This window comes from Agelaius tricolor, unplaced genomic scaffold (assembly GCF_023055355.1).
Source record: "Agelaius tricolor isolate 1412-34295 unplaced genomic scaffold, bAgeTri1.0.p SCAF_21, whole genome shotgun sequence".
NCBI lineage: Eukaryota > Metazoa > Chordata > Aves > Passeriformes > Icteridae > Agelaius > Agelaius tricolor.
Window position 1 is genome coordinate 11143037 of NW_027269281.1, and position 27708 is coordinate 11170744.

A 27708-nucleotide genomic window follows, 5' to 3' on the forward strand; every position below is an offset into this window, starting at 1 on the left:
AGCCCGAAGGAGCTCCTATACCTCAGGGGGCCTCCTGCCGAGAGCCCCGGGGGATGTCCGGAGTTCACATTTAAAGGGGGGAGGAAACTAACATAGATAACATCCTACTGACCAATAGGTATCTCTGGGGGATGGGTGCTGGGGGGACAGACATACAAAACAGTGTATGGGGCAGGACTTGGGGGGCTGACCCCTAGCCTCTGGCTAATCACTCGACAACTTGGACCGAAACTTCTGGATAGGGGGCTGGGATGCCAAGGTGACTGACAGAGAGCCAGGGTGGGGGTTTTGGAGATTTCATCCCAGGAAAGGGATAACACAAGTAGGAGGAAAAAGGGGGGGGGGGGGGGTACAGTCTGGGATAAACCATTTGGGAAAAATATGGGAATACAAAACAAACTACTTCAAAGTATTACAAAATATAAGAACGCACTACAACATCTCCCTCTTTTCGTTTAAATAAAAAAGGAAGAGGCACCTAAACATTAAATTTCAGCTCGGAGTGATATCAAGCATCAGCAAACCAAGGCTGTTTTGTAAATTCTGCAGAGGTTTCTGTCTCTTCCTCAGAAGAGGTGGGAACAGTCACCTGATTGACCTCTAAAGGGGAAATAGCTTTCGAGATCAGTTTGGTCACAATGCTCTTGATGATCCCAAAACTGATCAAAATAACAAGAAGAACAAGCAAAACTAAAAATACAGATTTCAAAATGGATTTGACCCAGCCCGAGAGCCCCCATCCTTGAAAGAGTCCATCCATCCAGTCCGCTGTTTCTTGCTTGATGTCTTGGACCATTTGTTGCATCTTCCCGATGATTTTGTGGACATTTTCAGCTTTGGATGACAGATTCAGGCAACAGAGACCTTCAAACTCCTCACAACGATGATTATGTAGCAAGAGGAGAAAATCAATTGCAGCCCGATTTTGTAGGTTGGCTTGCCTTGTTGTTTCATCGTCTGCCAGGAGGTCTGAAAGTGCAGCTGATGTAATATTGGCCTGCTTAGCAACCCAACACTCTAGATGTGATAATTCACCTAGAGCTTTAGCTGCAGACACCCATGGCAAAAACACGGTGATCGCAACTCCTTTTGGTTTGGACCAATGTACAATTTCAGAATCGCAATTTGGGTCCAGATTCCTTAAATCTCTCTTCTTGCGGGCCGAATTGCGGGTGCTGGTTTTGGTTCGCCAATCCATGATTTGGGTTTTGTTGGGTGTAAACAGGCTCAGCTTTCCAATGGTGCATGGACCTCCGATTAGACGAGAGGGGATGCCTGCCCATGCCCTGTCACCACAAATGAGGAAAAACCCCTTAGGAAGGGCATGGGGCTTATTATCAGGAGTAGAAGGTATTCCTACTTGGGAAATTTTCTTACACCAAATTTTTGCTGTATAATTCACTTTAAACTGTTTGACTTCATGGTACAAATCTACTTGATCTTTTGGTGTAAATGTAAACTGAACACAATAGAATGCCTTGGCAGAACCAAGGAGTTCAAATTCTTGGGGTTCTTTTTCTGCTACTGCTTGTCTATCAATTAATTTTGACCAAGGGGATAACGGATTATATACTGGGGGAAGGGGAGCAGCTAATGTTGGCGGAAATTCATCATATTTAGATGGGATCCCCACAAGGCAAGTGGACATCGGGTCAGACACAGAAGAGGCTGACAGACAAATGTGGTCTTGGTTGAGGACTCTGGTGAGGGTGGTCCACACATTTGCCTGAGGCTGTGGAACGATCCACATCTGACCTGGATGGACGGCTGTCAACAGAAGCAACGGAAGGATGGGGCTCATTCTGATGACACCAGGGCTGAGTTCAGATCAAAGGAAAACACTAAAACTGAAAATAAAAAATGTTAGGGATAAGGTCCAGGTAACAACAATCTAACTTTAAAGAGTCTGACGGCGCTTCCTCCTCCAGCAGGCACTGGCTACCTGTGTTGCAGCTTTGTGCTTTGACACCTTAGGAATGTACGGTCTCACCCACCTGGAGGGGATCCATCTCAAGCCTGAGGGAGTGGATACGCACGCATATCCCCTACCCCAGACTACGAGCTCATGGGGCCCCTCTATTTTCCAAGTTTCAGGGTCCTTTATGAGGACTGGTGGACGGACTTTTAGTTGGTGCTGACTGTTCTCATTAAAATGTCTTACAATAGGTGGGTTAAGGTTTTCATAGGTACAGTTCAAAAAATTCAGTGTGAACAGCGCTTTGGACAGCTGGATTTGAGGGGTCTCCGTTTTCATCACTTCATGTTGTCGGTGGAGAACCTTTTTTAGGTTCTGATGGGCTCTCTCCACCACAGCTTGGCCTGTCGGGGAATAGGGGATGCCTGTTTTGTGTTCTATTCCCCATTGCTGCAGGAAGCTCCGAAGGTCTTTGGACTTGTACGCTGGGCCATTGTCTGTTTTGATGACCTTAGGGATTCCTAATGTGGAAAAGGCTTGCATGAAATGCTACTTTACCTCACTGGCTTTCTCCCCTGTGTGGGCAGAAGCATAGATGGCACCAGAAAAGGTATCCACGGAGACGTGGACATATTTAAATCTGCCAAATGATGGGATGTGGGTTACATCTGTCTGCCACACTTCGCAGCTCTGCAAGCTCCTAGGGTTTGCACCTGCACTTAAGGTAGGTAGTGACTGATTTTGACAAGAAGGGCATGTGGCTACGATGGCTTGGGCTTGTTTGTGCTTCAGGTGGAATTGCCGAACTAAGGCAGGTGCATTCTGATGAAAAAATTGATGACTGATCTTTGCTTGTTGGAATACCTCTGGGAGTGGGGCCATCTTGGCTGTAGCCGCAAGGGCATCAGCTTTCCGGTTTCCTTCTGCAATGAACCCCGGCAGGTCTGTGTGTGACCTAACATGCATTACATAAAAGGGGTGTTCTCGGCAAGAAATTATTCTTACTAACTTAGAAAGTAATTCATATAAAGGAATGTTGGAAACTTCTTGCAACACAGCATTCTCTGCCCTAGACACTACACCTGCAACATAAGCTGAATCAGTAACTACATTTAAAGGCTCGGGAAACTTCTCAAAAGCTCTGACTACAGCGGCCAACTCAGCAATTTGGGGTGATCCTTCCACCTTGGCAATATCTGCCTCCCACTGTTGAGTTTGGGGATCTTTCCAAGTTACCACTGACTTGTGAGATGCGCCAGACGCGTCAGTAAAAACTGTCAGTGCTTTTAGAGGTGTTCTGCTCTGAATACTTGTCAGTGATAATGAAAACTGAACATCTGAATTGAAAATTTTGTGGGCCGGTCTGTGAATCGAAATTTGGCCTGTGTAGCTATCTAGGGCTAATTGCAAGGCTTCATTCTCTTGATAAAATTGCTCTAGCATTGCTTGAGACAAATGGCCTGATTTCAGGTTTAAGGAAATGTAAATGCAGTCAAAGTCACACCCTGCCAATTCTCTGATCCGAATTCTTGCTTTCCGGATCAATTCTGCCATCAGCTCCTGTGGCATTGTCATCCTTTTTGACCTGTTGTGACTGAGAAAGACCCACTCTATAATTAAGAGGGGATCTTTCTTGACCTGGTCCTTTTTCTTTGCCTGGACAGTTTCCCACTGAAAAATCATCCCATGGAGGTGTGGCAACTTGCCTAAGATGATAAATTTGAAGGGGAGACCCTGCTGGCACCTGTGGGCCTGTCTAGTAGACATGATTTCCTGAACTTTCTCCAGTGCGGTTCTCGCTTCCTGGGTGAGGGTCCTAGGAGCACTAAGGTCATCTCCCCCTTTTAACAAATTGAAAAGGAGGGCTAGGTCTTCGGTGGAAATGCCTAGCCAAGGTCTCACCCAATTTAAGGATCCACAAAGTTGATGGAGATCCGCTAAGGTTTTGATATCATGTTTGATAGTCAATTTTTGCCGCACAATGGTCCGCTTTCCAATTTCAAGGCCCAGGTACTTCCAAGGTGGCATCTTTTGAATCTTTTCTTCTTGGAGCTCGAACCCTGCAGCAACCAATGCATTGATTGTCAGGTCAAGTGTGTGAGTAAGCATGTCATCACTTGGGGCACACACCAGGATGTCATCCATGTAGTGCAGGATGATGGAATCTCCTGCAGCTTCACGGACTGGAGACAACAAGGAAGAAACGTACCTCTGGCAAATCATAGGACTGACTTTAAGACCCTGAGGGAGGACCGTCCAGTGGTATCTCTTCATTGGGGCCTCCAGGTTAATGGTGGGAACCGAAAAGGCAAAACGCGGAGCATCGTCAGGATGTAGGGGAATGTGAAAAAAACAATCTTTGATGTCAATTACAGCTAAAGACCAATTTTGTGGAAGCATGCTTGGGGAGGGCATCCCTGGTTGTAGGGAGCCCATGTCCTCAATAACGTTGTTGATTTGATGGAGGTCATGGAGGAGTCTCCACTTGTCTTTGTTTGGTTTTTTAATGACAAAGACAGGCGAATTCCACGGCGACGTGGTCTCCACAATGTGACCTTTTTCTAACTGCTCTTGTACAAGCTCTTCAAGCGCCTTTAATTTGGTTTTATTGAGCGGCCACTGAACTACCCTTATTGGAGTATCAGTTTTCCAAATCAATTTTTGGGCATGGCGCACTTCAGCGACCGCTCCCCGAAAAACCTGCGGGTTTTCTGGGATGTCAATTGTGGTTCCCCATTGAACCATTAAATCTCTGCCCCAGAGGGGCTCTGTGTAGTCTAAAACAAACGGGCGAATGGAAGCTATTTTGCCATTGGGTCCCTCAATTTGAACAACGTTTTTTGACTGTCTTGCCAATTGAATTCCCCCTACACCTTGCACGTGTCCTGCTACGTTTTGCAATTCCCAGTGTGATGGCCACTCTTTAGATGGAATAATCGTGACATCTGCTCCGGTATCTAAAAGTCCTTGTATGGATCTGTACTCACCACCACGGTGTAACCCACATGATAGCTTGGGTTTTTCTTTTCCCAATACCTGAGTCCAGCAGACATTGGGATGGAGTTTACCTCTGAGGGTGTCTGCTTGCTCCTGGTCCCATGGAGGCTCAGGCACTGGGATTGCTTGGGCTATGATTTGGCCTTTGCGCAAGTACACGGGTGGGTGAGTACAGTGGAGCCATATGACAAATTGTTTCGGGTCTGATGATATGAGACCCGGAGGAATAATAATTTCTTGGGGTGTGTGTTTTGTGTCCCCAAGGACGACATACTTACTGTGACGTTTCTGGCAAAGCTGTGTCCAAGTACCTGGTTGTTCAGGGTTAACAGATATGAAATGCCAGTTAGTGTCCTTGAGATGGAGAGGCTCTGTCAACGCCAGCCTGTAAGGGTTATGGGGAGAGTCAGTGGTTAGAATTGGTCTGGGATTATTCCAATGAAATGAATGTTCTGTTTTGTTCAAAGCCAGTGCCTCGCTCGGCACAAATACATCTTTTACACTAGATTTCTTTTCCCTCCCCCGTACTTGAATTGAGCCCACCCTATTTTTGTCATAGCGCTGGGGAAAGGAGCGCTCTTTACTCAGTTTTTTGAGAGGTGGTCCTTTGGGGAATTCTGGTCGTTAAGCTTATTGTATTTAAAATCTAAAAACTGCTTTTTCAGAGGGCAGTCAGGCATCCAATGCCCTAACTTCCCACAAAGGTGGCAAGGTCTATTAGAGTTGGAGATTCTCTCTTGTGGCATCGTGACGTGCTGGAGCTGGCTGGTGAATGGTGGCTCAGGGCCTTCCACTGCAGCAATCCTTCTCTGTGGTTTTGGTCTCTCGTCGTGGTCAGCGAGGGTGATGGTAACTTTCTTCTCACACACTTCAAGCATGGCCTGCAGCGTAGGCGTTGGGTCAAGAGGCAGGCTGAGGATAGCAGCTTTGCACTTCTCATTGGCATTTTCTTTAGCAATCTCGGTGAGGATTTCCATCCTGGCTCCTTCATTCTGAACTTGCAATTCAACAGCTTTTCTCAACCTTTCCACAAAACTCAAAAAGGACTCAGATGGAGATTGTGTTATTTTCAAATAATTCTCAATTGGAATACCAGGACGGAGCCCAAAGAAAGCTTTCTCAGCTGCTCTAGCACATTCTCTGAAAGCCCTTTGTGGGAATGCCCTCTGCCTGGCTCGCCCCATCCTCCCAACCTGCCTGTCCACAGAGATGGTCGAGAGATAGCATGTTACCATAAACATCACGAGCAGTAGCTTCATCAGCCCACAGAGCTGGTAAAATTGCTCTCAATCCTTTTTTCCATGCTGCATCCCACAAGAGATATTCAGAAGAGGATAACAGGCAGGAAAAAAGGTGTTTTATATCAGCAGGGGTTAGAATATGAGCACATAATGTAGCTTTAAGGAGCCCTCTAAAATATTCACTTGATCTCCCAAAATCTTTTTGGGCTTTGGCTAGTTCTTTAACAGAATCAACAGAAAGGGGGCTATAATTTGGCTGGAATGCCCCGTTTAAATCTGGAATATATGAGACGGGGGCAGCAGAAAAGAACTGTGCTGTTTCCGGGTTCTGTCTCCCGGCGTCAGCGTCTCTTGTTACACTGCTCTGGGCGCCGGAGGGCGGGCCGTGGGGGGGGCAGAGGGAGCCCGCGGCGGGCGGGCAGAGCTCTGAGGGGGCGGGGGGGGGGCCGGGGCCGGGGTGGGAGGGGCCGGAGGAGGGGCCGGGGGAAGGGCGGGAGGGACCGGAGGAGGGGCCGGGGGAAGGGCGCAGGGAGGGCGGGTTTCGGGGGCGGGGTGCTCCGAGCAGAATGGGTTGTTGGGAGAGCGAAAAGGATTTTGGGAAGAGAAAGAACCGGCATGGCCACGTGGTGTCCACCATTATGGTCAGAGGGTATTACCTGACGCGTCTCAGGGGTACAAAGGCGGGCACTAAGGTTGTGAGACACGGTATTATAACTTGGGGAAGCAGGGGGGAGGGTAGAAGTGTCCGGGTTGGAGACAGGGAGCTTCTGGGGGGGGCTAGGGACTTGTGCCGGAGCTGGGGGTGGGGAAAAGGGGTTCGGGGAGGGAGAACCGAACTTGGAGGGGGGTAGATCGGGTTTTTGGGAAACAGAGGTGTTGAAACTGTTGCCGGATGGCTGTTCTTGCATCTTTAAATTAAATTTTACAAAATTTCTTATCTGCAGGGCTAAAAAAGCAAATTTTGACAGAGAGGTATCTCCTGATTTCCCTGCCTTCAATAATTCATTACCAATTTTGTCCCAAAAAGCCAAATCACTGATATTTTCAGTTGATACATCGGGAACATGAAGAAAAAGCCATCTAACAAATTGTTTAACATCTGTTTTTGAAAATCGGATTTTTTCACTCTTAAGAATGTTTAAAAGATGATAATAGACACCCTTGTGAGATACAGAAAGCCTAGCACCCATTTTTGGCTATGATTTTAAATTTTGTATCTCAAATTTCACCAACCCAGGTGGGGGGGGGGGGGGAGGAAAAAAAAGCCTGCAGCTGGCAGCCTGCCAACAATAGAGAAAAAAAACTTCGGCCCTCCGCAGCGGGCCTGAGAACAAAAGGCAGGGAAACACCCCCTCCCAAAGAGGGGAGAAACAAGAGAAGGGTAAAACTTACCAATCCAGCTGCAGGACAGGGAAACGGAAAATCCTGGATGGTGCTTTCCACCTGAAACTGACTTCTTAGAGTACGTCGAAGCTCCCAGTTTCGTCCACAGGAGAGCAACTCACTAAAACGGAGTGTTTTCTTCTGAGGTAGCTTGTCGGCCAAAGGCTTATCGAACAGACTGGAGGAATGTCCGAGCCCCTTTCTGTGGGCTCCTGGAATGGTCTCAGAGCCCCACGGCTGGGCGCCAACCTGTCTCAATCTCTCTGCAAGTCCTCTCAAGTCCCTGGGCCTTACCCGGGTCGGCAGAGAATGGGGGGGGCGGCCCCACCACGGCCGACTGCAGGGAGACACTCTCTGTGCCCCGAGGGTGCTGAGGGCACTCAGGCTGTTTGCCTTTGCTGCAGCAGAGACGACCGAGACGTCGGTGGAAGAGAAAGGGGCCGGCTCCCAGCAGGGGATATTCCAAGGTTTTTATTAAGGAGCCCGAAGGAGCTCCTATACCTCAGGGGGCCTCCTGCCGAGAGCCCCGGGGGATGTCCGGAGTTCACATTTAAAGGGGGGAGGAAACTAACATAGATAACATCCTACTGACCAATAGGTATCTCTGGGGGATGGGTGCTGGGGGGACAGACATACAAAACAGTGTATGGGGCAGGACTTGGGGGGCTGACCCCTAGCCTCTGGCTAATCACTCGACAACTTGGACCGAAACTTCTGGATAGGGGGCTGGGATGCCAAGGTGACTGACAGAGAGCCAGGGTGGGGGTTTTGGAGATTTCATCCCAGGAAAGGGATAACACAAGTAGGAGGAAAAAGGGGGGGGGGGGTACAGTCTGGGATAAACCATTTGGGAAAAATATGGGAATACAAAACAAACTACTTCAAAGTATTACAAAATATAAGAACGCACTACAACAACAGTCCAGGGAAAACTTCTCTCCCTCAGCTAGCTAAACTAACTAAAAAGCAAAGGAGTGCTGTGTTCTGCTCCGTCTGTGCCCAGACAACACAGTCCCAAGGCAGAATGTGGAGGGGTGAGAGCAGTCTCTGATAACAAACTCCGTGCTTCTTCTTCTCCCCACCTTTGTTCTCAGAACCAGTCTTGAAGGCACAGAATATAATATCCAGCATAAACAGAACACCCGACTAGGGATACAAGCATCATAACGTCACCCTAGGACACTGAGGAAAGCTACAAGACTAGCAGTCTGGAGGAGGCTTTCAATTAAGCTCAAATATCTTTTCTTAGAACTCTGAAAAATACTTAAAATTATGAGACAACATTAGATCAAACCATAAGGTTAGTGTAGGGACCAGCCAGAGAGTTAACCTGGTCTAAGAGATGCATTAACAGCTAGAGAACAAAAAAAAAAGTAGGATCCTGAAATGACCTGCATCTTATAGGTGATCACACAAAGAGATGGCAAAGCCGGCTGTAAACACTATAACAATACCTTGTAAATAATTTGTATCACAAAAATCTGTGAATTCATATTATACAATTAATATAACAGCAGCAAATGTTTGAAGTAGTTAAGACAACATTTTTTAAACATTCATGTAATATTATTAACAGTTACTATTTATCAAAATCACCTATAAAAGACAAAAACAGCAGAGATTGTAATGAAGAATAGAACTTTTGATGAAATTGATGATGTAACAAACTGCATCTTCTTCCACTCAAACAGGTGTTTGTTAGCATCTCATCTCAGCTGTTTCAATCAGAGCTGTCTTATGTCTCTAGAAAAATAACTACATGTCTTACAATTTAGACAAATAACTTGTAACAAAACTTAGGATAAGTTATATTAAACAACACTTAAACTTGGAATGAATGAATTCTTCTAGTAAAGATTGATAAACTTAATTTGAACAGAATATCAAAGTGACAAGATGTAACTTGAGTACTTAGACTTAAATGTAGTGAAACTTAACTTTGCTTGATCTTATCAACACTCAACTTATTGAAAGTTATTATCTATAAACATTAAAGTTCCCTAAGTGTTCTGTCTTTGGAGAAATTTCAGATGGTTGAGTCACTGGAAAATATTTTTCTCAGTAGAAGATTTCCACCTATGTCATATTTAGAACAGCACTGATTTGCATGGTGTTTTCCCTTTCTGCATGTAAGACATTGCTTAGGTTACTTTATATTTTTTGTGGGCTCTGAGTGATATTTGCCAGTCTTCTTCATCTCTGAAGCATTTTTTGTTGGCTTCTGTTCACATTGCAGCAATGGCTTGTAGTGAGGTGGTCTATGGATGAAATGAATGACTCAGATATCCCTTGTCTTATTTTTTTATATGTGCCCTCTGGGTTTCCTGCTGGTTGGGTTTGCAGGATTGCTTTTTCTGAATGAGCACTTGATTTAAAATTCAAAAAGTCTCTGGTATCTGGAGGAAATAAATTGGTTTCTTTCTTTAGATATGGTTGAGCTGCATTCTATAGATACATTTCTTCCGTCGGTGCTCCTGTAGAGAACATTTTGTTGTCCCTTTTCCCTGCAATAATGGAAGCGGCCAGATGTGGTGCTGTAGTTGGAGGTCAGTAGTCTCGATGGTTATAGAATGGCATCTACCGCACTGTGTATGCTCGGCACAGGGGGCCACCATCTTGTACAGCAACTTTCTATAGGGGGCTGCCGTTTTGTTGTATGGCAACTCCCTGTAAGGCACTGCCATTTCGTCCCAACAGAGCATGCCCAATAGTGATGTAAGAGATCTTGGCACAGCCTTTCGGGTTTTGGGGCCGGGAGAAGTTTTGGGACCGGGACACCCAGGTTTTCACCAGAATTTTCTGTTGAAACTTCAGGGAGGCTGCTACCTTTTCAAGACTGTTATTCCTGGCTGTGAAAAATGCCAATCACTTGCATTTAAAATTTTAAAAGTTGAATCGTAATAAAATGGTTATAAAAATAGCAATATAATTAGAGTAATAAAAATTTGGACAATTTGGATTAGGACAATATGAGACAACAGAAACAAAGAGTTACGGACGTCTGGGTACCTTTTTCTGGGAAAAATAAGCCCAAAAAAGGACACACGTTAACAGAGGATTAACCCTTAAAAACAATAACCTGTTGCATATTCATACATCTCATACATGATGCATAAATTCCATTCAAACACAGGATTCTGTCTGGTCATCATCAACTTCTTCCTTTTAATCCTAACCAGCATCTTCATGACTGAGTGAGGTGGGAAGAAGCTAGTTTCTTCTGATAGGAGAGCAATAAATTCCCTTTCTCTGAAAGATTTAGGTGTCCTGTGGCTGCTATCTTGGTGTGAGTAGTTTCTTTAAAAAAAGTATCTTACATAGCATAGTTTCTATTTTAACATTATGTTATAACCTAAAACTATATTTAACACACTACTTAAGAGAATTAATACAGCACTACTTTCTAACATAACACATATAATATTCATTTTAATATTTGTGAAAAGCCAATCATAAAATACGCATTTTTCACAGTTATAAAAATAGTAATATAATTAGAGCAATAAAAATTTGGACAATTAGGATTAGAACAATACGAGACAATAAAAACGAAGAGTTACAGACAGTCCAGGTGCCTCTTTCTGGACAACATAAGCCTGAAAAAGGACACACATTAACAGAGGATTAACCCTTAAAAGCAATAGCCTGTTGCATATTCATACACCTCATACATTATGCATAACTTCCATTCAAACAAAAGATTTTGTCTGGTCAGTGTCAACTTCTTCCTCTTAATCCTGATGGTCTCTCAGGGCTGAGCAAGGCAGGAAGAAGTTAGTTTCTTCTGATAAGAGAGCAATAAATTCTTTTTCTCTGAAAGATTTAGGTGTCCTGTGGCTGCTATCTTAGTGCGAGTACCTCATTCCTCTAAAAAAATCTCCCACAAACATAGTTTCTATTTTTACTACAAAAGCTACATTTTAACTACAAAACTACATTTACCATACTATTAAAATGTTAATAGAGCACTACTAATCAATATAACATAATACATATAGTAAATATCTGCATAGAGCCATATAATATGCACTTTTCATACCGATGCTGTTTTATTCGCGCATAAAGTCAAGGGAGTCACCCTCCCCCCTCAGGGCACGGCTCTCCTCCGGTGTAATATTACAAGCAGCCAAAGGTGGTGTTAACTAGGTAGTGGGGGTTAAAGATGGCACCTGCTGTTACGCAGGAGAAATTCCAGAGATAGGATTACTAGCTTTGCTGTTTAACAAATTCTCAATAATTACAGGGCACGTTGAAAACAAAGCATCTGCAGCCTTATCTCTTAGTAGGAATATAAAAAAAGCCGAATATGAACAGAGTCCCAGAGTTCAGAGAAGTTCTTAATTGCCCAGAGTAGTAAATCAGAATCTTTAGTTTAGTATAAACACCCCTTTGTTCTGACACAGCTCAACCCCTGCTTGAGCTAGCCGGGCTGCGCAGTCAGCGTGGACTGCCTCTCGCTTCCACTTCCGGTGCACTCTCTTCTTCTCAAAGCAGCACAAGCTTTTGCATTTGTATCCCTGTGATTTGCATTTGAAAACCTGCCGCAGTGGCTGGGTGGCAGTGAGTCAGACGGCAAAGGGGATAGTGGGGAGACTCATCCCCCCATCGCTGTTGTTAACTCTTCAGGGGATACTATGGGACACCTCATGCGTAAACTCGGTGCTGGGGGAAGGAGCGGCAGATCCACCTCCACCTCCTCTGGTTCCAATGCAGACTGCAGACACAGTGCGGGCTGTAGTGATAGTAAAAGATCTTAAAAAAATAGAAAATTCGGGGAGCTAGAAAGAAAGTTAGCCTTAGTAGGCCCTGGGAAAATGCTAAAGGTAGGCCCTGGGAAATGTTAGGCCTTGTATTTGCTAGATCATGTGAAACTGCATCTGTGTAGTCAGTATATGATAAATAATAAAATTGTTAGATGTGATTAGATATAATTATTGTTTAAAGAATCATGAGAAACTATGTTAGGGGTTTGAGGGGGATCACGAGAAATCCATGGTTGGATGAAATCAATGTATACAATAGAACAATGTAAGTTTAATAATTAATATGTAAGTTATATAACAATAGAATATAAAACATGTTCGGCTCAAAACCATGTCGGAGTCAGATTTGGGTCTGTGCACCCCTGTTATAAATGATCGAAAAGCCAAATTATCAAAATGCTAAAGATTTTTTTTCCGCGACCAAAATACGATCCTCAAAAACCCACAACCAAAGAGACAGCGTTGAGCCCGGGATCGGCGCTGGGTGAACCTAGATCCGACCTCTATCGCATCGGACCTCTTTCTGTTCATGAATGCCATTTCCAGTGAGGCTATTTTATACAGTTTTTATGCCTGAGGCAGAGGTGCCACGATTTCTTTTGTAACCCTGCATATGCATGAAAGTTTCTTTCACTGTGCAGGGCTGGACAATCGCAGTTTTCTGAGTAGTGGCATGTGTTGATTGTGTCAGGGGAAGTCGCATATTCAGATGTATCTTTCTGGCGACTACTGCTATCTCAATCGATGGTATCAGTCGAGCAATGATCACTCTTGGGTGTTTCTTGATTACTCCAGAGAACAGAAGATCATGGCGCTGGCCACGTCTATTCGTGGGTAAATGGGGGTATTGTTCTCCTGCTACCTTCAGGAATTTTGACATTCCAAAGTAGACATCTGTCTCTGGGCTGCTTGTGGTCAGAGACTCGTTTGGATTTTACAATCGTATAAAATACATCCTCTCTTTAAGCATGAATTATTTCATAACATATATTACAATCCCTCCCCTTCTATATAAACACATTAATTCATGCTCCCACTACAACCCATATAACTATTATCTATATTTTATCTACATCTATCCTCCACCTCCAAGGATCTCCTACAAAAAGAGAGGGACTTATTTAAACTCTCTGCATACTGTGTTCTCCTTGTGGGATTCCTTGATAGACATTATAACCATTCTCATTACTTTTGACTTGTCTTTCAAATTTTGCAAGGACTTCTGCGGCATTGCTCGTACATCCGCCTTCCCCCAGGCTCATGATTTTGGATACATTGTTTCCAGAAACCAACTCTGGATCCACGGGTACAACCACTATTTGCATACCCTGTACCACGGAGTGTATCAGTCTAATAAAACATGGTATTAGACATGGAAGGAATATGACCCCGGCTACTGAACACATTATGAAAAATATCACTTTGTTCCACCAGGCTCCATTGAATAGTCTGTCCCACCAGGTTGATTGTAAGATAGAATTCCATTTCTGGACTGGGACATGAGCCACCTTTTTTATCTCTGCTCCCAAACCCCGAATGGTTTCTCCATAATCATGAATTTCAATGCAGCATTCTGACTCATTGAACTTTCCACACACTCCCCCTTCCTCAGCCAACAAATAGTCTAACGCTATTCGATTTTGGTATACAAAAGCCTGCACCTGAGTGTACTGCCATCTTAACAAGTCAAGCCCCTCCGAGGTGTGATTTGAGCCTATTTCTACCACTGCCTGCAGTCTGGTCAATTGGTTCAGTAGATAAATTGGGGTCCTATATCCCCAGCTTCCGTCCTGGGCCCAAGTGGCTGGCCCATAATATTAAATTATTCTCGAAGCCAGCCATTCTTCCTCTCCTCGGGTCTGCTTACCCCCTACAACAGGGAGTATCTTTTTCAGATTCCTCTTTCCCCTGTTCAGGGTCTCATACAAGGGAGCCCCTAACAGGTTGCTTTTGGTTCGGGGTAGAGTGAAGAATACATGTCGCACCATGTCCAAAGTGCATGATCTCTTCCATTTTGGGGGTAACTCGCTGTACGCCTTTTTCCTGTAAATCCAATAAATTCCATCTGGGGCTTTCCACCTTATATTCATTTTTCCTGTGTCTCTCCAGTATTCTCTCAGTTCCCCCAAGGATTGGTAAGGGTTAACTCCAGAGCCCTTGACCCAACAAAGTCCAACCCGATCATTCCATTCGCAATTTGCTTCATTTTTCTGACTCCAATATCCCGTAGGAGGCTCTGGTTGCCACACCTTGCTCCTACTACTTGAATTTACGGCTAGCATGGATATACACAGGGTATATCCTACTACTTCGGTATATTCCCTTCCCTCTTGGCTGATTCAAGTGGTTCCAATCACCCGTTGATCCAACACCCATCCCTCAGGCTTCTGTTTCAATTTTGAGACCTGTGTGTTGTCCCATTTCAGAAGTTGCTCCGGAGCTAAGCTCTCACCTTTCCAGGGCCATTTCTCAGGGGACTTCAGCCCCCCACAAATCAAACAATTTGACAATCCTAGTTCAGTTGTGATCTCCTGGACCAGATCAATTAATAGGTTCCGATCCGGGGCAGGTAATCCCCAGTCAGCATATTGTTTTTTGAGCTGCTCGTACTGTTCATTTAGTGTTTTTTGTCTTTCTTGCTCCACCCACTTCTTCCTCAGTTCAGACTCCCTTCTTTTCAGTTCCTGAGTTATCTGTTTCATCTTGCCCTCAGGATCTATCCCTTCCTTATTCTTTGAAAAACAGAAAGTCCTATCATACTGCAGACAAGCCTTGTCATCATCTGCCTGGATGAGGTCCAGAATGACAGGCTCCTTGTTCAGTGTGAGCTTATTCACATATTTCAAATTTCTCCCAACCCAGTACATTTTCCCATTCATGACACACATTCCCAACCTAGAATTATCATAACACAATTGATTGATTTGATAATATGCTACAAAAACCGATTCAGTCTTTCCCCTGACCCACATTGTCCGATTACATTGATTACAAACGGGGATTGACATTAGTTCCACATTCCTTTTCTGTATTCTGTGGCTGAACTTGCCTGACTGCCCGTTTTTAACTCTCGCCCTAGATCAAAACACAACACCTCTTTGCCCATTCTGCATAATTTCAACCGAGTGCCGTTTATTGCGCAATACCTGCCTTGCTGTACGATGCAGTCTTCCAGGGCTCGGTATGCTGAGATCCCCCCTCCTCCTTGTCCATCCAGGACAATCCGGGTGCACCTACTGCACTCATCTGAAGGGCTTTGTTCCCCATCGCGGAGTGGGGTCTCAATGTGCAGACTAAACAGCCCACACATGGCTAGGCTCAGGCCCATCAGGAATCCCCATAGGCGTACTTTTCTGCCTTTTCCTGCGCCCCCTGGGGTGCCACCAGTGGTGAGGAAGACCATCTTCACGGCAGCAGGAGTATTCTTCTGGGAATACATTTTCGGACCGAACCGCATATCTCCTATTAAAGGCGCCCCACCTAGATATCTTGATCGCATCTGAGTTGCACGGTACTTTGGTCGACTTCCAACACTCAATGTCTAAGACCTCTGCCTTAGAATTTAATTTCCCCTGTACACCGTTCTGGAATATCTGAAACCACTCTTGAGAATCCAATTCAATGATACCTAAATTTGTGGCGAGTGTTAAAATTTGGTCAGTCAGCTCAAGTTCTTCCTCCAAACACTGAGTACACAGCCCCTTCGGCCACTGTCCCCTTCTACAATGTACAACAAAAACTTCCTGACAGTACTCGCACTTGAAGTGCAGGAATGGATAGCATATACAACTCGACATTATACAGCCTATCCGCTCTCCGTTGGTCATTTACGTGGACGGTGTAGCTTTATCTTTAGATTGCCTGTGGAAGAGGTGATTCTCCACTCAGGAGCCTCCTCCTGATGCTCGACCTTTTTCACACTCGATGCATGTGTCCAGCCTTTTTCTGTCATCTGAATGGCCTTGTCTGTCATCAGAGGGACAAGAAAGGGACCTTCCCAGTGAGGAGAGAGCGGTACATCTTTCCACACTTTCACAAGCACTCTGTCACCCAGTTGAATCTTGTGGATAGCAAACCCCAGAGGAGCACTCTGGGATACTATCCCATGTTTCCTTAATTCCTGTAGATTCTTATTTATCGCTATCAAGTAAGGTTGAATCTGACTATCCTCCAACCTGGGGTATCCCACCAGCATTCCATGCTTATACGGCATTTCGTATAACATTTCAAATGGTGAGAGCCAGTCTCAGAGTGGAGCATAGTCCTGATATTAAGCAAGGCGAGAGGAAGGCACTTCAACCAGGACATCCAGGTTTCCAATACCAATTTAGATAATTGCACCTTTAAAGTGTGATTCATTCTTTCAACCTGTCCTGAACTCTGGGGATGTCACGAAGTGTGGTATTCCCACCGGATGCCTAGAGCCTCTGCCAACTGCTTAATAATCTTTGAAGTAAAATGAATTCCCTGGTCCGAATCTATGCAATTCACCGCCCCATATAGGGGCACAATTTCCTCCAAGAGTTTCCTGGACACAGTTTGAACTGTCATCCTTGGGCTTGGAAACACTTCCATCTAATGGATTAATTTATCTACTATCACTAACACAAATTTGTACCTTCCCACCTTGGGCAGTTCAGTAAAATCAACTTGGATTCTTTCGAAAGGTCGGTACACAATGGGATGACTCCCCCAGGATTGCCTGTTGTGCCTTAGTCTTGTTAACCTTTTGGCAGATCAGACATGCCTGTAGCTCCTGTTTGGCCAATTCATAAATCCCTCTGCACCCAGAGAATTTTTTAAATTGATCTGCTAGGGCCTGAGCCCCCCAGTGTGTTCTCTGGTGCAGTCTCCTCAAAATTCTCCTGGTATAGCTTTTTGATACCAACTCTCTCCCATCTGGTAATTTCCACTTACGTTCTTTCAATTTTCCCCCAGTTTTCTCATAGCTTTCAATTTCCTTTTGGGAGGGCTGAGGGGGATCTGCTGGAGCCTTGATTCCTTCGACCTCCGGGGTACTTACCGTCATCAATGCCACACTTTTGGCCTCCTTGTCTCCCAGGTTGTTTCCCCGGATCCGAAACTGCATCCCTGCCTGATGCCCTTTTACATGTACTACTGAAATTTCCTCTGGCTCCCTAATTGCTTCCAAAATTTGCCTTATCAATTTCCCATGCATCAGTCCCCGTCCTCGAGTGTTGATCAGCCCTCTCTCTTCCCAAATTTTCCTGAATGTGTGGACCACCCCAAAGGCATACCTGGAATCAGTAAAAATTGTTCCCTTTCTTCCTTTTAGCCTTTTCAAAGCCCTCAGGACTGTGTACAATTCGCAAGCCTGTGCAGACCATCCCGCGTTCAGAGGGCCCGCTTCTATCACTTCTCCCATTCTTCCGTCCACAACCATGTATCCTGATTTCTTTTTCCCTTTGATCACTCTGCTTGATCCATCCATGAACCACTTTTCTCCCTCTTCCAACTCCTCCTCTTCTAAATCTGGTCTTATTTTGGTCTGCAGCTCCACCACTTCCACACAGTCATGAACAAGCTTTTCCGAGACCTCCCCGAACAAAAACTGCCAGATTCTGTGCTGTTGTTTGCAGTTCCAAATTGGGCGAGTGGATCAAAATGGCCTCATACTTCAGCAACCTAGCATCCATGAGCCATTTATCTGCCTTTTGTTGTAGTATACCCCGCATGTTATGCGGTGCAAATACTACCAACGGGGCCCCAAAAGTTACTTTCTTTGCCTCTTCCACTGTTAGCGTTCAGAAACACATAATCACATAAGCGATTATATGCAGGTGCTTTTATTAAGAGCTCTGGGTGTCAGGAGTATTCAACTCAAATCTGACTCCGACTATACATTCGAGATGATCGTGTTTTTATATTCTATCGTTATATAACTTTCATGTTAATTATTAAACTTATATTGTTCTATTGTATACATAGATTTCAGTCAAGCATGGCTTCTCATGGTTCCCCCTTAAATTTCTAACATAGTTTCTCATGATTCTTCCTATGATTATACAATAATTATATTTAGTTACTAAACAATCATCACATCTAACAATTATATCATTTATCATACTGCTTACGCAGGTGCAGTGATCTGAGAAAACACAAAACCTAACATTTTCAAAGTCTATCTTTAACATTTTCCAGGGCTCCACTATCGCCACCAACAATGCTACAGCTACAATCACTTGCAAGCACGTGGGCCAACCCCTGCTTACAGGGTCCAGAAGCTTAGACAAGTAACCTACCGGTATTCTGGCCCCAGCCCAATCCTGCGTTAACACACCGTGGGCTGTGTGACTGCTGACATCTACAAACAAGTGGAACGGCCTTTTCACATCGAGAAGGCTCAGCACTCGTGTTTCCACAAGTGCTTCCTTCACTCCCTTAAATTCATCTTCTTCCTTCTCTGTCCATTTGATTCTGTCAGTGGTGAGTTTCTCATATAAAAATTTCACCTTCTCACTGTATCCTTCAATCCATTGCCAGCAATATCCCAAAAGCCCCAATAACTGTCTCATCTCTCTTTTTGTCCATGGGGGAGGAGGGGCAATAATCCCCGCCACCCTCTCAGTGTCTAGTTTCTTCTTTCCCTTAGTTAGCCTGACTTTGGGCTCTGTGAACTGCAACTTTGACTTAGACACCTTTAATCCTCATTCCCCCAAGAAATTCAAGAGCTCTATAGTGCTCATCCCCCCATCCTCCTCCCTTGGACCAGCAATTAACAAATCATCCACATACTGCAACAATTTCATTCCTTCTACTGGTACAAGGTGACTCAGCACTTGCTCAAGTGCTTGCCTGAATAAGTTTTGAGGAATCTACTAACCCCTGAGGCAAAAATGTCCACCTGAATTGCTGCTTTCTGTTTGTTTCTGGCTTCTCCCATTGAAATGCAAAGTAATGTCTGCTGTCCTCCGCTAAAGGACAGGTCCAGAAAGCATCTTTCAGATCGATCACACTGTACCACGTGTCCTTGGGAGAAACGTTATTCAACAAAGTGTAAGGATTTGAAACCGTGGGGAACAGTGTCTTAGTCCTTTGGTTCACATCCCTTAAATCCTGCACTAACCTATAACTACCATCTGTTTTCCGCACTGCCAAAATTGGGTTGTTGTGCCTGGACATGTGTTGTAGTGCGTTCTTATATTTTGTAATACTTTAAAGTAGTTTGTTTTGTATTCCCATGTTTTTCCCAAATGGCTTATCCCAGACTGTACCCCCCCCCCTCCTTTTCCCTCTACTTGTGTTATCCCTTTCCTGGGATAAGATCTCCAAAACCCCCACCCTGGCTCTCTGCCAGTCACCTCGACATCCCAGCCCCCTACCTAGAAGTTTCGGTCCAAGTTGTCGAGTGATTAGCCAGGGGCCAAGGGTCAACCCCCCAAGTCCTGCCCCATACGCTGTTTTGTATGTCTATCCCCCCAGCACCCATCCCCCAGAGATACCTATTGGTCAGTAGGATTTTATCTATGTTAGTTTCCTCCCCCCTTTAAATGTAAGCTCCGGACATCCCCCAGTGCTCTCGGCAGGAACCCCCTGAGGTATAGGAGCTCCCTCGGGACTCCTTAATAAAACCTTGGAATACCCCCTGCTGGGAGTCGGCCCCTTTCCTCTTCCACCGACGTCTCGGTCGTCTCTGCTGCAGCAAAGGCAACCAGCCTGAGTGCCCTCAGCACCCTCGGGGCACAGAGAGTGTCTCCCCGCAGTCGGCCGTGGTGGGGCTACCCCCCCCACTCTCTGCCGACCCGGGTAAGGCCCAGGGACATTGAGGGACTTGCAGAGAGACTGGGACAGCTTGGCGCCCAGCCGTGGGGCTCTGGGACCACTCCAGGAGCCCACGGAAAGGGGCTCGGACGTACTTTCAGTCTGTTCGATAAGCCTTCGGCCGGCAAGCTACCTCAGGAAAGAAAAAACTCCGTTTTAGTGAGTTGCTCTCCTGTGGACGAAACTGGGAGCTTCGAAGTACCCCAAGAAGTCAGTTTCAGGTGGAAATCAACAACCCAGGCTTTTTCGTTCCCCTCTCCTGCAGTTGGATTGGTAAGTTTTACCCTTCTCTTGTTTCTCCCCTCTTTGGGAGGGGGTGTTTCCCTGCCCTTTGTTCTCAGGCCCGCCGCGGAGGGCTGAAGTTTTTTTTTTCTCTCTATTGTGGGCAGACTGCCAGCTGTAGGCTTTTTTCTCCTCCCCCCCCCCACCTGGGTTGCTGAAATTTGAGATACAAATTTAAAATCAGAGCCAAAATGGGTGCTAGGCTTTCTGTATCTCACAAGGGTGTCTATTATCATCTCTTAAACATTCTTAAGAGTGAAAAAATCCGATTTTCAAAAACAGATATTAAACAGTTCGTCAGATGGCTTTTCCTTCACTTCCCCGACGTGTCCACTGAAAAGCTCAGTGATTTGGCTTTTTGGGACAAAATTGGTAGTGAATTATTGAAGGCAGGGAAGGCAGGAGACATATCTCCGTCAAAATTCGCTTTTTTAGCCCTGCAGATAAGAAATGTTGTAAAATTTAATTTAAAGATGCAAGAACAGCCATCCGGCAACAGTTTCAATATCTCTGTTTCCCAGAAACCCGATCTACCCCCCTCCGAGTTCGGTTCTCCCTCCCCCACCCCCCTTCCCCCACCCCCAGCCTCGGCACAAACCCCTGCCCTCCCCCAGAGGCTTCCTGTCTCCAACCCGGACACTTCTACCCTGAATTCCCGAAATCCCACCCTCCCCCCTGCTTCCACAAGTTATAATACCGTGTCTCACAACCTTAGTGCCCGCCTTGGTACCCCTGAGCCGCGCCCGGTAACTTCTCAGGACCATAATGGCGGACACCACGTGGCAATGGTGGTTTCCTCTCTTTCCCAGAATTCCTTTCGCTCTCCCAACAACCCATTCTGCTCGGAGCACCCCGCCCCCGAAACCCGCCTTCCCCCGGCCCCTCCTCCGGCTCCTCCCGCCCCGGCCCCGGCCGCCCCTCCCGCCCTGGCCCCGGCCGCCCCCGCCCCCTCAGAGCTCTGCCCGCGCGCCGCGGGTTCCCTCCGCCCCCCCCACGGCCCGCCCTCCGGCGCCCAGAGCAGTGTAACAAGAGACGCTGACGCCGGGAGACAGAACCCGGAAACAGCACAGTTCTTTTCTGCTGCCCCTGTCTCATATATTCCAGATGTCACCGGGGCATTCCAGCCAAATTATAGCCCCCTTTCTGTTGATTCTGTTAAAGAACTAGCCAAAGCCCAAAAAGATTTTGGGAGATCAAGTGAATATTTTAGAGGGCTCCTTAAAGCTACATTATTCGCTCACATTCTAACCCCTGCTGATATAAAACACCTTTTTTCCTGCCTGTTATCCTCTTCTGAATATCTCTTGTGGGAAGTTGCATGGCAAAAAGGATTGAGAGCGATTTTACCAGCTCTGTGGGCTGATGAAGCTACTGCTCGTGATGTTTATGGTAATATGTTATCCCTCGATCACCTCTGTGGACAGGGGGGTTGGGAAGACGCCGTGACCCAGGCAGAAAGCATTCCCACAAGGGCTTTCAGAGAAGGTGCTAGAGCAGCTGAGAAAGCTTTCTTTGGGCTCCGTCCTAGTATTCCAATTGAGAATTATTTGAAAATAACACAATCTCCATTTGAGTCCTTTTTGAGTTTTGTGGAAAGGTTGAGAAAAGCTGTTGAATTGCAAGTTCAGAATGAAGGAGCCAGGATGGAAATCCTCACCGAGATTGCTAAAGAAAATGCCAATGAGAAGTGCAAAGCTGCTATCCTCAGCCTGCCTCTTGACCCAACGCCTACGCTGCAGGCCATGCTTGAAGTGTGTGAGAAGAAAGTTACCATCACCCTCGCTGACCACGACGAGAGACCAAAACCACAGAGGAGGATTGCTGCAGTGGAAACCCCTGAGCCGTCATTCACCAGCCAGCTCCAGCATGTCACGAGGCCACAAGAGAGAATCTCCAGCTCTAATAGACCTTGCCATCTTTGTGGGAAGTTGGGGCATTGGATGCCTGGCTGCCCTCTGAAAAAGCAGTTTTTAGATTTTAAATACAATATGCTTAACGACCAGAATTCCCCAAAGGACCACCTCTCAAAAAACTGAGTAAAGAGCGCTCCTTTCCCCAGCGCTATGACAAAAATAGGGTGGGCTCAACTCAAGTACGGGGGAGGGAAAAGAAATCTAGCGTAAAAGATGTATCGGTGCCAAGCGAGGCACTGGCTTTGAACAAAACAGAACATTCATTTCATTGGAATAATCCCAGACCAATTTTAACCACTGACTCTTCCCATAATCCTTACAGGCTGGCGTTGACCGAACCTCTCCATCTCAGAGACACTAACTGGCATTTCATATCTGTTAACCCTGAACAACCAGGTACTTGGACACAGCTTTGCCAGAAACGTCACAGTAAGTATGTCGTCCTTGGGGACACAAAACACACACCCCAAGAAATTATTATTCCTCCGGGTCTCATATCATCAGACCCGAAACAATTTGTCATATGGCTTCACTGTACTCATCCACCCGTGTACTTGCCCAAAGGCCAAATCATAGCCCAAGCCATCCCAGTACCTGAGCCTCCATGGGACCAGGAGCAAGCAAACACCCTCAGAGGTAAACTCCTTCCCAATGTCTGCTGGACTCAGGTATTGGGAAAAGAAAAACCCAAGCTATCATGTGGGTTACACCGTGGTGGTGAGTACAAGTCCATACAAGGACTTTTAGATACCGGAGCAGATGTCACGATTATTCCATCTAAAGAGTGGCCATCACACTGGGAATTGCAAAACGTAGCAGGACACGTGCAAGGTGTAGGGGGAATTCAATTGGCAAGACAGTCAAAAAACGTTGTTCAAATTGAGGGACCCAATGGCAAAATAGCTTCCATTCGCCCATTTGTTTTAGACTACACAGAGCCCCTCTGGGGCAGAGATTTAATGGTTCAATGGGGAACCACAATTGACATCCCAGAAAACCCGCAGGTTTTTCGGGGAGCGGTCGCTGAGGTGCGCCATGCCCAAAAATTGATTTGGAAAACTGATACTCCAATAAGGGTAGTTCAGTGGCCGCTCAACAAAACCAAATTAAAGGCGCTTGAAGAACTTGTACAAGAGCAGTTAGAAAAAGGTCACATTGTGGAGACCACGTCGCCGTGGAATTCGCCTGTCTTTGTCATTAAAAAACCAAACAAAGACAGGTGGAGACTACTCCATGACCTCCGTCAAATCAACAACGTTATTGAGGACATTGTCTCCCTACAACCAGGGATGCCCTCACCAAGCATGCTTCCACAAAATTGGTCTTTAGCTGTAATTGACATCAAAGATTGTTTTTTCCACATTCCCCTACATCCTGACGATGCTCCGCGTTTTGCCTTTTCGGTTCCCACCATTAACCTGGAGGCCCCAATGAAGAGATACCATTGGACGACCCTCCCTCAGGGACTAAAAGTCAGTCCTGTGATTTGCCAGAGGCATGTTTCTTCCTTGTTGTCTCCAGTCCGTGAAGCTGCAGGAGATTCCATCATCCTGCACTACATGGATGACATCCTGGTGTGTGCCCCAAGTGATGACATGCTTACTCACACACTTGACCTGACAATCAATGCATTGGTTGCTGCAGGGTTCGAGCTCCAAGAAGAAAAGATTCAAAAGATGCCACCTTGGAAGTACCTGGGCCTTGAAATTGGAAAGCGGACCATTGTGCCGCAAAAATTGACTATCAAACACGATATCAAAACCTTAGCGGATCTCCATCAACTTTGTGGATCCTTAAATTGGGTGAGACCTTGGCTAGGCATTTCCACCGAAGACCTAGCCCCCCTTTTCAATTTGTTAAAAGGGGGAGATGACCTTAGTGCTCCTAGGACCCTCACCCAGGAAGCGAAAACCGCACTGGAGAAAGTTCAGGAAATCATGTCTACTAGGCAGGCCCACAGGTGCCAGCAGGGTCTCCCCTTCAAATTTATCATCTTAGGCAAATTGCCACATCTCCATGGTATGATTTTTCAGTGGGAAACTGTCCAGGCAAAGAAAAAGGACCAGGTCAAGAAAGATCCCCTCTTAATTATAGAGTGGGTCTTTCTCAGTCACAACAGGTCAAAAAGGATGACAATGCCACAAGAGCTGATGGCAGAATTGATCCGGAAAGCAAGGATACGGATCAGAGAATTGGCAGGGTGTGACTTTGACTGCATTTACATTTCCTTAAACCTGAAATCAGGCCATTTGTCTCAAGCAATGCTAGAGCAATTTTATCAAGAGAATGAGGCCTTGCAATTAGCCCTAGATAGCTACACAGGCCAAATTTCGATTCACAGACCGGCCCACAAAATTTTCAATTCAGATGTTCAGTTTTCACTATCACTGACAAGTATTCAGAGCAGGACACCTCTAAAAGCACTGACAGTTTTTACTGATGCGTCTGGTGCGTCTCACAAGTCAGTGGTAACTTGGAAAGATCCCCAAACTCAACAGTGGGAGGCAGATATTGCCAAGGTGGAAGGATCACCCCAAATTGCTGAGTTGGCCGCTGTAGTCAGAGCTTTTGAGAAGTTTCCCGAGCCTTTGAATGTAGTTACTGATTCAGCTTATGTTGCAGGTGTAGTGTCTAGGGCAGAGAATGCTGTGTTGCAAGAAGTTTCCAACATTCCTTTATATGAATTACTTTCTAAGTTAGTAAGAATAATTTCTTGCCGAGAACACCCATTTTATGTGATGCATGTTAGGTCACACACAGACCTGCCGGGGTTCATTGCAGAAGGAAACCGGAAAGCTGATGCCCTTGCGGCTACAGCCAAGATGGCCCCGCTCCCAGAGGTATTCCAACAAGCAAAGATCAGTCATCAATTTTTCCATCAGAATGCACCTGCCTTGGTTCGACAATTCCATCTGAAGCACAAACAAGCCCAGGCCATCGTAGCCACGTGCCCTTCTTGTCAAAATCAGTCACTACCTGCCTTAAGTGCAGGTGCAAACCCTAGGGGCTTGCAGAGCTGCGAAGTGTGGCAGACAGATGTAACCCACATCCCATCATTTGGCAGATTTAAATATGTCCACGTCTCCGTGGATACCTTTTCTGGTGCCATCTATGCTTCTGCCCACACAGGGGAGAAAGCCAGTGAGGTAAAGTAGCATTTCATGCAAGCCTTTTCCACATTAGGAATCCCTAAGGTCATCAAAACAGACAATGGCCCAGCGTACAAGTCCAAAGACCTTCAGAGCTTCCTGCAGCAATGGGGAATAGAACACAAAACAGGCATCCCCTATTCCCCGACAGGCCAAGCTGTGGTGGAGAGAGCCCATCAGAACCTAAAAAAGGTTCTTCACCGACAACGTGAAGTGATGAAAACAGAGACCCCTCAAATCCAGCTGTCCAAAGCGCTGTTCACACTGAACTTTTTGAACTGTACCTTTGAAAACCTTAACCCACCTATTGTAAGACATTTTAACGAGAACAGTCAGCACAAGCTAAAAGTCCGTCCGCCAGTCCTCATAAAGGACCCTGAAACTTGGAAAATAGAGGGGCCCCATGAGCTCGTAGTCTGGGGTAGGGGATATGCGTGCGTATCCACTCCCTCAGGCTTGAGATGGATCCCCTCCAGGTGGGTGAGACCGTACGTTCCTAAGGTGTCAAAGGACAAAGCTGCAACACAGGTAGCCAGTGCCTGCTGGAGGAGGAACCGCCGTCAGACTCTTTAAAGTTAGATTGTTGTTACCTGGACCTCATCCCTAACATTTTTTATTTTCAGTTTTAGTGTTTTCCTTTGATCTGAACTCAGCCCTGGTGTCATCAGAATGAGCCCCATCCTTCCGTTGCTTCTGTTGACAGCCATCCATCCAGGTCAGATGTGGATCGTTCCACAACCCCAAGCAAATGTGTGGACCACCCTCGCCAGAGTCCTCAACCAAGACCACATTTGTCTGTCAGCCTCTTCTGTGTCTGACCCGATGTCCACTTGCCTTGTGGGGATCCCATCCAAATATGATGAATTTCCGCCAACATTAGCTGCTCCCCTTCCCCCAGTATATAATCCGTTATCCCCTTGGTCAAAATTAATCGATAGACAAGCAGTAGCAGAAAAAGAACCCCAAGAATTTGAACTCCTTGGTTCTGCCAAGGCATTCTATTGTGTTCAGTTTACGTTTACACCAAAAGATCAAGTACATTTGTACCATGAAGTCAAACAGTTTAAAGTGAATTATACAGCAAAAATTTGGTGTAAGAAAATTTCCCAAGTAGGAATACCTTCTACCCCTGATAATAAGCCCCATGCCCTTCCTAAGGGGTTTTTCCTCATTTGCGGGGACAGGGCATGGGCAGGCATCCCCTCTCGTCTAATCGGAGGTCCATGCACCATTGGAAAGCTGAGCCTGTTTACACCCAACAAAACCCAAATCATGGATTGGCAAACCAAAACCAACACCCGCAATTCAGCCCGCAAAAAGAGAGATTTAAGGAATCTGGACCCAAATTGCGATTCTGAAATTGTACATTGGTCCAAACCAAAAGGGGTTGCGATCACCGTGTTTTTGCCATGGGTATCTGCAGCCAAAGCTCTAGGTGAGTTATCACATCTAGAGTGTTGGGTTGCTAAACAGGCCAATATTACATCAGCTGCACTTTCGGACCTCCTGGCAGACGATGAAACAACAAGGCAAGCCACCCTACAAAATCGGGCTGCAATTGATTTTCTCCTCTTGCTACATAACCATCGTTGTGAGGAGTTTGAAGGTCTCTGTTGCCTGAATCTGTCATCCAAAGCTGAAAATGTCCACAAAATCATCGGGAAGATGCAACAAATGGTCCAAGACATCAAGCAAGAAACAGCGGACTGGATGGATGGACTCTTTCAGGGATGGGGACTCTCGGGCTGGGTCAAATCCATTTTGAAATCTGTATTTTTAGTTTTGCTTGTTCTTCTTGTTATTTTGATCAGTTTTGGGATCATCAAGAGCATTGTGACCAAACTGATCTCGAAAGCTATTTCCCCTTTAGAGGTCAATCAGGTGACTGTTCCCACCTCTTCTGAGGAAGGGACAGAAACCTCTGCAGAATTTACAAAACAGCCTTGGTTTGCTGATGCTTGATAGCACTCCGAGCTGAAATTTAATGTTTAGGTGCCTCTTCCTTTTTTATTTAAACGAAAAGAGGGAGATGTTGTAGTGCGTTCTTATATTTTGTAATACTTTAAAGTAGTTTGTTTTGTATTCCCATGTTTTTCCCAAATGGCTTATCCCAGACTGTACCCCCCCCCCCCCCCTCCTTTTCCCTCTACTTGTGTTATCCCTTTCCTGGGATAAGATCTCCAAAACCCCCACCCTGGCTCTCTGCCAGTCACCTCGACATCCCAGCCCCCTACCTAGAAGTTTCGGTCCAAGTTGTCGAGTGATTAGCCAGGGGCCAAGGGT